The sequence below is a fragment of the Dermacentor andersoni genome, chromosome 10 (genome assembly GCF_023375885.2).
Source record: "Dermacentor andersoni chromosome 10, qqDerAnde1_hic_scaffold, whole genome shotgun sequence".
Taxonomy (NCBI): domain Eukaryota; kingdom Metazoa; phylum Arthropoda; class Arachnida; order Ixodida; family Ixodidae; genus Dermacentor; species Dermacentor andersoni.
Window position 1 is genome coordinate 59,652,633 of NC_092823.1, and position 14,728 is coordinate 59,667,360.

The 14,728-nt window shown below is 52.1% G+C and overlaps 2 non-coding genes across 2 annotated transcripts; one reads left to right on the forward strand and one right to left on the reverse strand.

The window, feature by feature from the left end:
- Positions 1 to 219: 219 nt before the first annotated feature.
- TRNAR-CCU (transfer RNA arginine (anticodon CCU)) lies at positions 220 to 292 on the forward strand. The gene has a single exon. It is a non-coding gene; the product is annotated as a tRNA-Arg (tRNA).
- Positions 293 to 810: 518 nt separating this feature from the next.
- TRNAT-CGU (transfer RNA threonine (anticodon CGU)) lies at positions 811 to 883 on the reverse strand. Its single transcript has one exon. It is a non-coding gene; the product is annotated as a tRNA-Thr (tRNA).
- Between the last annotated feature and the right edge of the window lie 13,845 nt (positions 884 to 14,728).

Genomic DNA, 14,728 nt, shown 5'->3' on the forward strand with positions numbered 1-14,728 from the left:
GCGGTACCTGTCCTGTCGCTGGTCCGGCTGGGCGGCTTGCGCTGTTTGCGATGCATTCGGGAGCGGCGGCCGCGACGGTCGAGGGCTATTCTGAATTCGGTGGAAACATTTCGCCGTCATATTTGCCCGGTAATCCACCTGTTCACAATTTTACAGAGGTTATGCGTTATGGGATCTTTTTGTCTGTCTTGGCGGCCCGTAATGATTGCCGAAACGTGCGCCCTCGTGGCCTAACGGATAAGGCATCGGTCTCCTAAACCGGGGATTGCGGGTTCGAATCCCGCCGAGGGTACTGTCACCTAGACTGACTTGTTTTGTAAATATAAGGTACAGACACTTGCATTCCGGAGATATTTTACAGCTCTTGCATCCTTTTCTCGTAGGTGTGGGATGTGGGGTTCCTTGGAATCTGTCTTTGCAAAGCCTAATATCACTTCAACCCATACCCTAAACAAATGTTTGCATGTATTGTTGACTATCTCGTCCTTATAATAATCTTTTGAGCAGGTATGCTTGAAAATGAAATTTTCGGTCCGAATCAAGTAAGAATACTCTAGAACGTAGACCTCTAGATGTCGAACCGAAATATACTTTGTGGTTTCTCAACAAAGTAAATTATCATGTTTGAGCACAGCCTGTTCGATTTTTAAAAAATGACGCTTACATAAATATCATTCGGAAGGTGTGTCATATCGTGAGAAGCCAACAAACAAAGACACCAAGGAAAACACAGGGGAAATTACTTGTACTTACTAATTCAATTAAAGAAATGATAAATTAATGACAGTGAAAGTGGATGAAAAACCAATTTGCCGCAGGTGGGGAACGATCCCACGTCTTCGCATTACGCGTGCGATGCTCTAACCAATTGAGCTACCGCGGCTTTTTTTTTAATTATTATTACTCTGCATCATCCTCATTTCTTTAACATAGCAGGTACCATGCATTGAAGCGTTCTTTCTTTTTTTGCAGCTTTTCTAACACAGACAGACTGGGAATCGCACATCTGTGAGGTACTCGTCTTTGCTGCAGGCGCATCTGCCAGACCTACCATCTCTTGCTAAAGTCATCTTCGCCACCCAGCAGCGAACTTGTATATGCCAAAGCATCACAAAAGTGCGTCCACGCAGGTTTCGCGTTTTCTTAGAGCTAGGACGTAGTCAGTTCATAATCTCCAAATTGCATACAAACCTAGTAACACTGTTGTAATTTTTGTCATCTTCCAGTGCCAGAAATTTCACATTATCCCAATTTCGGCGCGGTTTCTCCACTCCCTTTCTCGGGTATTTATTTGTTACTACTAGAACTAACCTTGGGAGTGTTAGCCAGCGCCACCACTCACAAACCTTGGCGGCGGATGTGGAACATCCTTTCTGCCACTGGCGTCGCGAGTACGTGATCTTTCTGGGTCTTTCTGACCCGTTGCCTTCACCCAGAAAGATCACGTACTCGTGACGCCTGCGGCAAAGGGATGTTCCACATACGCCTCCAAGGTTTGTGAGTGGTGGCGCTGGCTAACACTCCCAAGGTTAGTTCTACTAGTAACACATAAACTCAGCGCTCAAACCAACCTATTCATTTGTACTAAAATTCACCTTATTCATTGTGCCCACCCCCTCTGTAACGCCATTTCGATCGGGCCCTGTGAATAGTGAAATAAATAAATAATTAATAAATAAATTTAGGGTACGTGGGACTCGACATCGTCTTCGAGGGTATATAGTAACTAGTGTTGCAATTCTGTGGGAGATGTTAGATTTGATTTAGACGTCATAAAAGGGCGTACCTTAGGAACTTGACCGAAGTGCCGAAGCCCACGCGCGTAGTTGGAAGGTGTGTAAACACAAAGCCTGCCGGAAGCCTTAGCCAAACCTGTCTGCACCCTTCGTCCAGAAATGTACCTTTGTGTCTCGGTATGCTCCTACTAATTGGTGTGGATTAGAGTGCAAACGGACGCAACCGATATTGTAGTTGGCATTAAGAAGAAAAAACGTAGCTGCACGGGCGGTTCATGTAATACGTAGAGCAGATGACCGACGGTCTGTTAGCGTTACAGAATTGGTGCCAACGGAAGATAAGCGCAGTGGAGGACGGCAAAGAATTAGGTGCTGCGACGAAATTAGCAGACATAACTTGGAATCGGATAGTGCAAGACAGGGATAATTGGAGATCGCTGGGAGAGGTCTTCGTGTTGCAGTGGACATAAAGAAAATATTTGGCTGTGGCAGGCGATAGAATCATAGAAATGGAAAAAACTCAATATCATCATCAGAAGAGCAATCAAAAAATATTATGGGGTTTCACGTGCCAAAACCACTTTCTGATTATGAGGCACGCCGTAGTGGAGGACTCCTGAAATTTCGACCACCTGGGTTTCTTTAACGTGCGCCTAAATCTAAGTACACGGGTGTTTTCGCATTTCGCACCCATCGAAATGCCACCGCCGTGGCCGAGAATCGATCCTGCGACCTCGTGCTCAGCAGCCTAACACCATTGCCACTGAGAAACCACGGCGGGTAGAAGAGCAATCAGGGGCGCATTAGTACTTCCCAGTATGACCTCGACCAGGACACTCCTCAAGCTTGGCATCCATAGCACCTCGGTGGAAATGAGTGAAGCGCACAGGGCCGGCCATCTGTAACGCCTTAAGCTGACTCAAACAGGTAGAGCAGTGCTTCATAAACTCGCGCACAGCTCGAAAACTTCATTAGCAAGCTCAGACGCGAAAGCCCGACTACCGCCACTTCTCCGAGACCTTATCTCAGCCGCTCCAATACCTCGCAACATGCATGTAGCACACCACAAAGACAGAAAGGCAAGCGTAGATTCGAACTCTAAGCAAGAAATACTCAAAGAACCCCCAACACGAGATTTACAGATACGGCAAAGTACCCAGTGCATGTGCAATTAGAGTAACCAACAACCAAGGGAATGAGCCAGTCGCTGCCATTACACGAGCCAGAAATCCAGAAACGGAGGAGGAAGTGGCCATCGTCCTCGTCATCACCGCATGCTGGTACACAGCCATCATCTTGAGCGATTCATAAACCGCGTCCGGAAACGTACAAAAAGGCCGTATCTCTTCCGCAGCAGTGAAGATTCTAGAACGAATAACAAGACAACCACTCTCCGAGACCTAAGTCGCATGGACCCCAGGTCGCGAACGCTTGGCAGGAAACGAACCAGCACATGTTGTGGCCCGAGAGTGTACCAGCCGGCATTGGCGTAACAAAAAAAGGGGGGGGGTGTAACCGAAGCCCCTCCCCCGATATTTTCTGACGAAACCCGCCCCCTTACCCGCCCCCTTCCCCCTTTTCCACGGAAGCGAAAGTTTCAGGAGGTGCGCTCCGAAAAAGCGACGTGGATGAAAAGGAAAGCTTGAATGTGAAAGCAAGGCGAGAACTGTGGCGGTACGAAGAGGGGGGGGGGGAGTTGCCATGGGGGCGATTCCCTCTCCCATGATCTGAACATTGCGGCCCTACTCATGGCGCGCCTCTACCTCATAGCGGATCATGTTAACCATTACTGCTGAGGGAGCGATCAGGGCTTAAAGTTCGACACACAGGAAAAGATGGGACGAGCGCGTGCATAAAACTTGGGGGCACTGTTGCTCTCTGCCAGGCCTTCGCGTCGTCGAAGAGCTTCTCATTTCTGGTAACAAAAATTTCTTGACGCATTTATGCGTCAAGAATAGCTCTCGTTACCAGACGGCCGTGGCTAGTCGTTTGGCTGAAGCTCACCTATCCCGTCGAAACACGTGATGCTTGATGTGAAGAGCCTATTCTAATACCCCTGTCAAGCGGGCAAGTTAAGTGCACTTACGGAGAGGGCACTCGGTTTTAAGTGCGCTTTCCCAAATCTAAACGTCGCAAGCTGAGTGTACTCGCAGAAGAATGCACTCCACTCGGAGTGCGTTCACTGAACGCACTTTGCGGGTCGAGTGGTGCGTAGCCTCGCCGCCAGCGGTTTCAACGGTACAAAATATAATGCATAGAAAAAGGACAGAGAGGTTAATTCTAGATGTTGAACCACTTTTAGCAAAATAATGAGAGCATAACTCGCTGATATTCTGTTCTAGCAGGATCAAATGCCGCCTCGTCGCACGCCACCATCTTGGATTGACTAGGCATTCGTCTTGGCCGGCCTTGACTTGCAACACTCTTATGATAAAAATACTTGCGTTTTTTGTTGAGCAAATATAGATTACGATTGTTCTTTTATTTATAATACAACTAAAGCAATCGCTTTCTATATGTCTTTCTTTATTTTAATCTACCTCTTCAAAAAACATGGTTTTAGTCTGTCGCCATTTTGTTTTAGTGCGAGTGCACTCTGTTTTCCCGTTTAGCACCGCGTAGCCTAAAGTGTCACTCAAAGCCCCGAACTGCACTCCCCGTAAGTGCACTTAACTTGTCCGCTTGAAAGGGTTTAACTAAACGTCTCCAGAAGACACGTCACTTTCAAATGTCTCAGAGCTACTGGCCCTAATTTTACTGCGAACTGCGGATGCCGTAATTTTCACAAAGTCTTCTAAACGGGAAGCAGCCCTGCTTCGGACTGTCTGCCTCAGCAATTCCCGAGTGTGATCACATAACAATATGAGTCGCGTGTGACTACTATACCATGATCGCAAGTTACTTCCAAAGATCTCTTCAAATAATGCCGACAACAGGTCACTGAAGGTGACTGAAACTTGCATCATAGGGTGTCGTCGAAGTTTTATATCACAAAGCTTCGTTCCTGTATATTTAAGTCTTGAATAATATAGCATGCCTACAACGCCGAAGGCGCTATTAGGTGATAGGCGACTTGCAAAATAGCGTCCGCCCTCTTCCGTACGTAGCCGTGGCCGTGCCACTCAATAGAAAAATCTGGCTGGAAAACAACGGATACCTGCACTGTTTCCTGGACTGCAAACAAGAAGACACGCAGTGGGGCGCTGTCTTGTTTTCGTTTGGCCTCATTTTTAGCGCTGTTCGTTTTTCCAAGTCATGTACCGGTTAGGTCATTGACATACATTATATAAATGCATCGTCTTAAAGAAAATATTCGTTTTTTTTTTTAATATCATCACTTTTAAAAATAGCATAAGGATAATAACATAATTTGACGCGAAGTGGTTGCACGCCTTAGCAATGAAAAAGTCGTGTCAGAAGTTAAGCAAACGGTTGTTTGGCCTCATTAACTTGAACGAGGTAGCACACCGCTCTGCGCGAGAACTGACCCTCCGCGCAGAATCGGAGACCACCTCTTCGAGTTCGGAACTCCTGGTTCAAAACCCGCGAGAACGCCTGGTCAGGTACAATGACATCACCAAGCACTACCAGCTAGGCAGGCGGTTGCTGCCCCCACCTCACCCTATGCTGAAACGTCGCCAGGCAGTCATCTGGCAAACACAAACATTCCCCAGTCCGGTGCGATTGCAGCACATTTTCCCCGCGCAATACCCGACTGCTATTTGCAAATTATGTCAGTTAACTAGAGCGACGCTGTCACACATGTTGTGGGAGTGTCGGGTTACATCAGCTACAATGGCAGTAGCTCCGGAGGCTCTTGCGTCGAAGTGGGCCGCCGCTCTGCGCAGCTCCAACCTCAAGACACAAGAGTGGGCTGTCCAGCAAGCCCGAGAGGCGGCGACGAGGCAAGGCCTCGAAGTCCCCTCATGGGAGACCTGAGCCCGGGTCGTCAAATTTGCCGGATTCAAAATAAAGTTGTTTCCATCCATCCATGTTTGGCAATACAAAAGACGCGCATCCTCGTTGTCAAAGCATTCTTAAAGGGGAGTGCTAGCTGTTTGCGTGGTGTTCAACCTCCAAACACACGCGCACACACACACACACACACACACACACACACACACACACACATATATATATATATATATATATATTGACACGTGTACTTATCTTTATCGGGCAACCACGTTTCGCCGCTTAACAACTGTAATCGCACAGCGAGGGACGCGCCTGCATGTATCCGACGTTTCTGGAAAGTTATCGACGCTTCTATCCGCGTGTCTGTTGTCGCCGCACCTTGTGTTATCAGATTTCATCGCGTGACACGAATGGTGTAGAACTTTGTGGAAGACACGCGGGTCCCATCAGTTAATCTGGAACATTCGACGACTGATCTATATAAGCCGACGCGCTTGACCCGCTAATCAGTTTTCCGACGATCGCCGACCGTGTTCGCCGCTATCGTTGTGCTATAAGTGTAGCCTGTTTTTGTGGGCACAGGTTCGCCCAACAAAAGCTAGTTTTGTATTCCACCGTATTGCTTCTTTCTTCACCGTCACTACCACGTGACATCTGGTGGAGGTGCTTTTCGTCCATGTACAGGACGCCCCCGACAAGCCGTGATCCCAGCCCAGACCACAAACAGAACACCAACGTAGTCCCGGACCACCGAGCAAGCCGCCGTCTTCAACAGCTGCCCCCGGAGCACGGACTTCTACCTGAGAAGACCAAGAAGATTGTGGCCAAGGCAATCGCAATGGCAGCCCCAGCGTCCCCCATCGTGCTGCAGCAGCCCAGGGAACCACCAACGTTCCGCGGTTCCACATTTGAGGACCCGGAAACCTGGCTGGAAACGTATGAGAGGGTCGCTACGTTTAACAACTGGGCAAGCGACGACAAGCTACGACATGTCTATTTCGCATTGGAGGACGCCGCCAAGACGTGGTTCGAGAATCGAGAAGCCACCTTGACGACGTGGGACCTCTTCCGAAGCGGCTTCCTGCAAACATTTCAAAGCGTCGTGCGAAAAGAGCGAGCCCAAGCTCTACTGGAGACAAGAGCGCAGCTGCCGAATGAGACGATCGCGATTCTCACTGAGGAAATGAGCCGTCTGTTCCGCCACGCCGACCCAGAAATGTCCGAGGAGAAGAAAGTACGTTTACTGATGCGTGGTGTAAAGGAGGAACTTTTCGCCGGTATGGTAAGAAGCCCACCGAAGACTGTCGACGAGTTTCTTCGTGAGGCGACGAGCATCGAGAAGACACTGGAATTGCGGAACCGGCAATTTGACCGACGCACCAAGCCAACAAGCTACTGCGGAATTCAATCACTGGCCACGGATGATTTATGTGAGACCATCAGGGCCATCGTGCGCGAAGAACTGCGCAAGGTCTTGCCATCGTCGCAGCCTCAAGTGGCCTCGATCGCCGACATCGTGAAAGAAGAGGTGCACCGATCGCAAGGAGTTCCTGAGGTGCAACCACAATTACCGCAGCCCCAGCCAGAAGCGATGACTTACGCCGCCATCGCACGCCGTCAAGCTCCCCCTCCGCGACAACGCCAGGGCCCTGTAACGCCACAATTCCGTCGTCCACCGCCGCCAGCACGCCCACCCGTCGCCCAGCGCACCTACGCGAGGAAGACGGACATTTGGCGCGCCCCCGACCACCGCCCGCTCTGCTACCACTGCGGCGAAGCCGGCCACGTGTACCGCCGATGCCCATACCGCGACCTGGGATTGCGAGGCTTCGCCGTGAACGCACAGCGCCCGAGGGAAGGTGAACGCCCTCGTGACATCGCCGACTACCTCGCCGCTACTCAGTGGAGCCCTCGACGACCGTCCCGTTCGCCGTCACCAGGCCGCTACCTGTCGCCGCAACACCGACCATACACCGGCCCAGCCCGGGGCCGCTCTGCGAGCCCATATCCGGAAAACTAAAAGCAGCAACCGATGGAGGTGCGGTTGCTGTTCGTCGAAGATCCTCCGCCGCCGACGAAGACGACGAAGAAACCATCTCGACGACCTAATGACGACACGCCGCCGTCCCGACGAAGTCAGGAAGCCAAGACTACACCGACGAAAGACGACTTGACGAAGCGACGTTCCAGCTTCAGTTCAGCACGACGCAGCCGTGATCCGACGCCACGACCTAACTGCAACGCCAGACAAAGAACCACCGACCTTGACGTGCTTCTCGAGGGCCACGCAGTCACTGCCTTAGTCGACACAGGGGCCGATTACTCCGTAATGAGTGGACACATCGCCAGTACAGCCAGACGAGCCACAGGAGGACAACTGCCTACCATCCGCAGACGAGTGGTCTCACGGAGCGCCTGAACAAGACCCTCGCCGACAAGCTAGCAATGTACGTCGACGTCGAGCACAAGACGTGGGACGCAGTCCTGCCGTATGTCACCTTCGCCTACAACACGGCGGTGCAAGAAACAACACAGATCACGCCATTCAAGTTGGTTTACGGCAGGAACCCGACGACGACGCTCGACGCCATGCTGCCGCACGTCACTGACGAGGAGAATCTTGACGTCGCTACCTATCTTCAGCGCGCCGAAGAAGCCCGACAGCTCGCCCGCCTACGGATCAAGACCCAGCAGCGTACCGACAGCCGACACTACAACCTCCGACGACGCTTCGTCGAGTACCAGCCCGGCGACCGTGTTTGGGTATGGACCCCGATACGCCGGCGAGGACTCAGTGAGAAGCTGCTGCGACGCTATTTCGGACCCTACAAGGTCATCCGACGTATTGGCGCACTACACTATGAGGTCGTGCCAGACGGCATTTCGCACTCACAGCGGCGCCGCGCACGATCTGAAGTGGTCCACGTGGTGCGCCTTAAACCATTTTACGGACGCTGATGAACTTCCTTAGTTTGTTGTTTTCTTTGCTACGAGTGCTTTTCTTTGTTACTTTCGTTTGTTAGCAGCATCGGGTCGATGCTTTTTAAGAGGGGGGTAATGACACGTGTACTTATCTTTATCGGGCAACCACGTTTCGCCGCTTAACAACTGTAATCGCACAGCGAGGGACGCGCCTGCATGTATCCGACGTTTCTGGAAAGTTATCGACGCTTCTATCCGCGTGTCTGTTGTCGCCGCACCTTGTGTTATCAGATTTCATCGCGTGACACGAATGGTGTAGAACTTTGTGGAAGACACGCGGGTCCCATCAGTTAATCTGGAACATTCGACGACTGATCTATATAAGCCGACGCGCTTGACCCGCTAATCAGTTTTCCGACGATCGCCGACCGTGTTCGCCGCTATCGTTGTGCTATAAGTGTAGCCTGTTTTTGTGGGCACAGGTTCGCCCAACAAAAGCTAGTTTTGTATTCCACCGTATTGCTTCTTTCTTCACCGTCACTACCACGTGACAATATATATATATATAGAGAGAGAGAGAGAGATCAAGCAAGGAGGGGAAATATATTTCTGGCTACGCCACTGACAGCTGGGATTTTCTGCCACACGGACTCCAGAAAGCTACGAGGGTGCAGGGAATTCCTATAATCTACGCCGCAATATTGCAGCGCTACCAACTGGAAAGAAGACAATACCCACTACCACATGTAAAATTAAGCAAGGAAGAACGCGCAGAGGGGCCCCCCGCAGACTGCGAATGAATACACATGTCCGTGGAATTATCATGCACCGGATGCACCACACACAATTCTCATACCTATGCCGATTCTGTGTTGTACAGGACACCGTACAACATGTGGTGTTGGTGCGACCACGCCGCAAGGAGAGCATTCAAGATGAAGCTTCAGAATTGCTAGAAGCTATCGACGAAACTTTGGAGGCAATGCTAACGCCACCGAGCCTGGAGGATCACCGAATCCTGGTGGACTGGGCACGGGCCGCGGCATTAGCCAACGGCTTACTGTACTGAGAGCCGCCCGCCTAGGGCGAAGAAAGAACACTTTCTCGCTGTTTCGCACAATAAACGCTTATTCCTCCTCCTCCTTCTCGGATGAATTCCGTTTCAGTACCCTGATTACAGCTGCCAAATAGTACAAATGCGCTAACTGAGAAATTCTCCGCCTCTCAAAATCAAGAGCATCAGGGAAAATATCTTCATCTGCAAAATCACTTCTCTAAAGTTGTTGTATTTTAATATATTGACACGTGTACTTATCTTTATCGGCCGACCACGTTTCGCCGCCTAACAAATGTTATTGCACAGCGCGGGATGCGCCTGCATGTATCCGAAGTTTCTGGAAAGTTATCGATGCTTCTATCCGCTGTCTGTTGTCGCCGAACCTTATGTTATCTGATTTCATCACCTGACGCGAATGGTGTAGAACTTTGTGGAAGGCACGCGGGTTCCAACGATTAGTCGGAACATTCGATGACTGCTCTATAAAAGCCGACGCGCTTGACCCGCTGATCAGATTTTCGACGATCGCCGACTGTGTTCGCCGCTTTCGTTGTGCTATAAGTGTAGCCTGTTTTGTGGGCACAGGTTCGCCCAATAAAATCTAGTTTTGCCTTTCACAGTATTGCTACTGTGTTCTTAACGTCACCCCCACGTGACATCTGGTGGAGGTGCTAGTGCGTTCATGTACCGAACGCCCCAGCAAAGCCGCGATCCAAGCCCGAAGCCCGAGGACAAAATCAGCATCGCCCAAGACCAGCGTGCTAGCCGCAGACTGCAAGGACTGCCCCCAGAGCACGGACTTCTACCTGAGTCGCCAAAAAAGATCGTGGTCAAAACAACCCCAATGGCTGCCCCAGCATCCCCCATTATCCTACAACCACCTCGGGACCCACCGACCTTCCATGGAGCAGCGACTGAAGACCCAGAATCCTGGCTGGAGACGTACGAACGAATCGCGACATTTAACAACTGGGACTCCGACGACAAGCTGCGGCATGTATACTTTGCCTTAGAAGATGCCGCCAGAACGTGGTTTGAGAACCGGGAGTCGACCTTGACGACGTGGGACCTCTTCCGTAGCGGCTTCCTGCGCACCTTTACGAGCGTCGTGCGCAAGGAAAGGGCCGAAGCCACGCTGGACGCCCGAGTGCAGCTACCTAACGAGAACGTTGCCATCTTCACGGAAGAAATGAACCGTCTGTTCCGCCACGCCGACCCGGATATGCCCGAGGAGAAGAAAGTCCGCTTTCTCATGCGTGGTGTGAAGGAAGAACTTTTCGGTGCAATGATACGAAGCCCACTGATGACCGTAGAAGAGTTCCTTCGCGAGGCCACCAGCATCGAGAAGACACTCGAAATGCGGAACCGGCGATTCAACCGCCGTACAAGCTCTACCCACTACACAGGAATTCAATCACTGGCCACGGACGATCTGCGCGAGACCATCAGGGCCATTGTGCGCGAAGAACTGCGCAAGATCTTGCCTTCGTCACAGCCTCAAGTAGCCTCGATCGCCGACATCGTGAAAGAAGAGGTGCACCGATCACTTGGAGTTCCTGAGGTGCAACCAGAATCACCACAGCCCCAGCCGGAAGCAATGACCTACGCCGCCGTCGCACGCCGTCAAGGCACCCCTCCGCGACCGCGCCAGGGCCCTGTCGGGCTCGTCCTGTCTGCTCCTTTCTGTGTCCGTGTTTCACTTCACGCTAGAAGCCAAAACCCTGTAACGCCGCAATTCCGTCGTCCGCCGCCGCCGCCACCAGCACGCCCACCCGTCGCCCACCGCACCTACGCGAGGAAGACGGACATTTGGCGAGCGCCCGACCACCGCCCGCTCTGCTATCACTGCGGAGAAGCCGGCCATGTGTAACGCCGATGCCCATACCGCGACTTGGGACTGAGAGGGTTCGCCGTCAACGCGCCGCGACCACAGCTTGGCGAGCGCCCACGTGACATCGCCGATTACCTCGCCGCTACTCAGTGGAGCCCTCGACGGCCGTCCCGTTCGCCCTCACCAGGCCGCTACCTGTCGCCGCAGCGCCGACCATACACCGGCCCAGCCCGGGGCCGCTCTACGAGCCCATATCCGGAAAACTAAAAGCAGCAACCGATGGAGGTGCGGTTGCTGTTCGTCGAACTGACGAAGATCCTCCGCCGCCGACGAAGACGACGAAGAGACCACCTCGACGACATAATAACGACCCGCCGCCGTCCCGACGAAGTCAGGAAGCCAAGACTACACCGACGAAAGACGACTTGACGACGCGACGTTCCAGCTTCAGTTCAGCACGACGCAGCCGTGATCCGACGCCAAGACCTAACTGCAACGCCAGACAAAGAACCACCGACCTCGACGTGCTTCTCGACGGCCACGCAGTTACCGCCTTAGTGGACACAGGTGCTGATTACACCGTCATGAGTGGACACATCGCCGCCCAGTTGAAGAAGGATAAGACTGCATGGGAAGGCCCTCAAATTGGCACCGCTGGAGGACACCTGATTACGCCAACTGGAATCTGCACGGCAAGAATAACCATTCATGACCGGACTTACCCTGCCACCTTCGTTATCCTCCAACAGTGTTCACGAGACGTCATTCTCGGTATGGACTTCCTGAACCAACACGGCGCAATCATCGACCTGAAGTCGAAGTAAATAACGCTGTCGGAAGATAAAGCGATACCGCCGGAGAGCCCTCGAAGTCACCACGCCTTGAGTGTGCTCGAAGATCAAGTGAGCATCCCGCCTCGCTCCAGCATTGTTATTTCGGTCGGCACCGAAATACCCGCTGACGTAGAAGGTGTCATCGAAGGCGACCAACATCTGCTGCTAGACCGTCAAATTTGCGTCGCAAGAGGGATCGCTCGACTGCATGGAGGGAAAACTGAAGTGTTGCTGACAAACTTCAGCCAGGAGTTCAAGCACATCAACAAGGGCACGACGATCGCGTACATCGAGGAAATTCTGCAAACCAGTAATGCGTTTGTCCTCTCGGATTCCGCCGCATCTACCCCGACGACCATAATTCCCGAACCAGACTACGACATTAATCCAAGCCTCCCCGTGATTAAGCAACAGCAGCTCAGAAGTCTGCTCCGACGATACAAAGGCTGCTTTTCGACGTCATCGAGGATTCGACAAACACCAGTCGCCAAGCATCGCATAATCACTGAGGAGTACGCTCGACCACTCCGCCAGAGCCCTTACCGAGTTTCGCCGCGAGAACGCGAAGCTACAAGAGAACAAGTCGACGAAATGCTGCGCGACGACATCATCCAGCCGCCGAAAAGCCCGTGGGCATTCCCTGTAGTCCTGGTGAAGAAAAAGGACGGAACCCTACGTTTCTGCGTCGATTATCGTCGTCTGAACAAGATCACGAAGGACGTATACCCCCTCCCACGGATAGACGACGCATTGGATCGGCTCTGCAACGCTAAATACTTCTCCTCGATGGACCTCAAGTCTGGCTATTGGCAAATAGAAGCCGACGAAAGAGATCGTGAGAAGACCACCTTCATCACCCCAGACGGCCTCTACGAGTTCAAGGTTATGCCATTTGGACTATGCTCGGCGACTGCAAGGTTCCAGCGCGTGATGGACACGGTTTTAGCAGGATTGAAGTGGCAGACCTGTCTCGTTTACTTGGATGACGTCGTAGTGTTCGCTTGCCACAGTACTAGAGGCCATCAAGTCATCAGGGCTCACTCTGAAACCAGAAAAGTGCCGCTTCGCTTACGATGAGCTTCTGTTCCTAGGCCACGTCATCAGCAAGTCTGGAGTTCGCCCTGACCCGCAGAAGACAGCTGTCATCGCAAAGTTCCCGCAGCCCACCGACAAGAAGACAGTGCGTAGATTTCTTGGCATGTGTGCCTACTACAGGCGATTTGTCAAGGACTTTTCACGCATCGCTGAGCCGCTGACACAGCTAACTAAATGTGACGTCGAGTTCAAATGGGAAACGCCGCAGGCCGCGCATTTCAAGAACTAAAACGACGCATGCAGTCGCCGCCCGTACTTGCGCACTTCGACGAGCACGCCGATACCGAAATCCACACTGACGCCAGTAGCCTAGGCCTCGGTGCCGTCCTAGTCCAGAGAAAAGATGGACATGAACACGTAATAGCTTACGCTAGCCGGTCGTTGTCAAAAGCGGAAGGCAATTACTCTACAACCGAAAAGGAATGCCTCGCCATCGTTTGGGCTACAGCGAAATTTCGCCCTTACCTATATGGCAGGCCATTCAAAGTGGTCAGCGACCATCACGCGTTGTGTTGGCTAGCTAACTTAAAGGACCCTTCAGGACGGCTGGCACGGTGGAGCCTCAGACTACAAGAATACGACATCACTGTAACATACAAGTCTGGACGAAAACACTCAGATGCTGATTGCCTATCACGCGCCCCCATTGACCCGCCGCCGCAAGATGACGAGGATGACGACTCCTTCCTTGGAATAATAAGCGCGGAAGACTTCGCCGAACAGCAACGAGGAGACCCGGAGCTAAAAGCCCTAGTCGAGTATTTGGAAGGGCACACCGACGTTGTCCCTAGGGCATTTAAGCGTGGATTGTCTTCGTTCACGCTACAAAACAACCTGCTCGTGAAGAAGAACTTCTCACCAGTCCGCGCCAGCTACCTTCTTGTTGTACCGTCAGCGCTGCGTCCAGAAATACTGCACGCCCTACACGACGACCCAACCGCTGGGCACCTCGGATTCTCCCGGACGCTGTCGAGAATACAGGAAAGGTATTACTGGCCGCGTCTGACCGCCGACGTCGCCCATTACGTCAAGACATGCCGAGAGTGTCAGCGACGCAAGACACCCCCGACAAGGCCAGCAGGATTGCTACAGCCGAAAGAACCTCCTCGCCGACCATTCCAGCAGATTGGGATGGATTTGTTGGGGCCGTTTCCGATGTCAACAACCGGGAATAAGTGGATCGTTGTGGCGACGGACTATCTCACCCGCTTCGCTGAAACTAAAGCTCTACCAAAAGGCAGCGCAGCCGAAGTGGCGAAATTTTTCGTCGAGAACATCCTGCTGCGACATGGTGCCCCAGAAGTCCTCATCACCGACAGAGGAACGGCTTTTACAG